Source organism: Otolemur garnettii, unplaced genomic scaffold, assembly GCF_000181295.1.
Source record: "Otolemur garnettii isolate 467f Iridium unplaced genomic scaffold, OtoGar3 scaffold00103, whole genome shotgun sequence".
NCBI classification, from domain to species: Eukaryota; Metazoa; Chordata; class Mammalia; order Primates; family Galagidae; genus Otolemur; species Otolemur garnettii.
This window is the reverse complement of record NW_003852498.1, coordinates 1,102-3,090: the sequence shown is the minus strand read 5'-3', so window position 1 is coordinate 3,090 and position 1,989 is coordinate 1,102.

Here is a 1,989-nt window from a genome sequence, read left to right as displayed (position 1 = left end):
GTACCAAATTTTCCAGGCAATTTCCCATAAATATACTGTCAGTAGGATAGATTGAAAAGCAACTCATTAGACTCTGTACTACATCATCTAACTAAGAACTATAAGATGTACATACACACAAACACACATACACACAGAGGAAAAGTCTCTGACTCATTTCCCTTTTGTACAACTAACACCAGAACATAGTGGCTGGAATCTTTAAAAGAAATGAACAAATAACTATTTTCAGAAGTAACCAAAATCCTATCCTTCCTTTATATCACATTTATCAACTCTTTTCTCATTTTATTTTCCTATTCCGTTCTTAGGAAGTAGAGTGGAGTACTAAGATAGTATCCTAGGATTTTTTTGTATTTGAAAAAAATTTAAACAGACATAAGAGAGCTGGGAGCACTGAGAATGGTGTACCTGTCATGTAAGACATTGTTCAAAGACCTTCAGCTGGTTCCCTAGAAACCAAAAGCACAAGATTCAGTTTAATACAGAAGAGTTATATTTGAGGAATTCAGTTAGGTATTAAGAACAGAATAAAAGAGAAATGCTACATCCTGACCTCCAGGTTCAGATCTAAAAGAGAAAAGTTGTCTCAGTACAAATGAAGGACGGGGACTAAGGAGACTAAATTTTGTTGAAGAATGCTATTCTGGATAGTCTTCTCAAGTCAATCAGAGCATCCAGGAAATAAGAGAAAGAAAACATTGGAGAGCAAGATGGCTAGGTTAGGAGAGGCCTCCCCAAATACTAAGAGAGAGGTCACAGCTCTGAAAAGCCTTTTCTCCAAAATTATATAACAATTTTCCAACACTACATCTCTTCACAAAGATCTAGGATCCTCTATAAAAGAGGTGCAGGCATCCCTAAGGAATAAAAAAGGTCTTGGGGTGGAGCCAAGATGGCGGACTGCAACCAGCTTTTTACAGAAGCTCCCATCCAGAAGGAGGCTTAAAGGACAGAAGTTTAGCAAGGGAGCTGATGGTTTGGAGCAGAGCCAAGAGAGAAGATTGAAGAGTGCACTTCAACCTTCCTGAGGAGAGCTGCGACCCCCAAAATACAATCGAAAGGTACAAAATCCACCACTAAGCAGACAGGAGTCCCCTCCCCCACAATAAGGGCTCGCAGTTTACTCCATGTAAACAAGCGAGCAGAGTTCAAACATCCTCCCACTCTATCACACAGGAGAGACCCCCCTAAAAACTGGACGACCTACCCCTGCTGGCATGCCATGGCACCCTCCTGCCAGGCATAAAACTGTGAATCTGTATAAAACTGTATACATTTCCCACCTGCAACACTGAACTCCAAGGATTCCCACCCCACCTACCTTGAGGTCTGGAGGTTTGTTACCTATGAAGTCCAGATTCTTGGGCATCTCCATGAGAGAAGTGGAGGGGGAAAGGGCTGGTGCTGCTCTGTGCTGACTGTGGCATGGGAGTGCAGAGAAGAAAGTTGGCTCAGAGGAAGCCATACAGCAACAGTGGCATCCTGAGCTGCGAACTGACGCCATTCGAGATAGGTGAGCCCCATCTCTCTGGGCAACCAGAGGTTCCAGACAGCAGCCACAGGTGGAACGGACTTGGTAACTTTCGTAAGTAAAGAGACTATTAGCACCAGCTCTCAGGGGTAGAGCTGAGACAAAGGGAGTGGGCAGACAGAGGCTGGAATACACTGAGTGTAAACTCTAATAGGTTGCTGCCCAGAGCTGAATTCCTCACCAGCTCTAGCAGCCTCTGACTTGCAGAAGAATTTAGATGGGACAGAAGGTGTGAGGCTGGAACAGCAAGAACTTGCAAAGCCTAAATTCTTCCCCTGCCAGAATGGACTCAGATTTCCCAATGAGCACTTCACCCTCAGGTGAATGCTGAGATAAAGGCAGTGGGCAGGCAGAGGTGGGGATTGACACCTGAGTGTAAACTCTAATTGCTGCCTAGGGTTGAGTTCCTCATCAGCTCTAGCAGCCTCTGACTTGCAGAGGAATCTAGCCAGGAC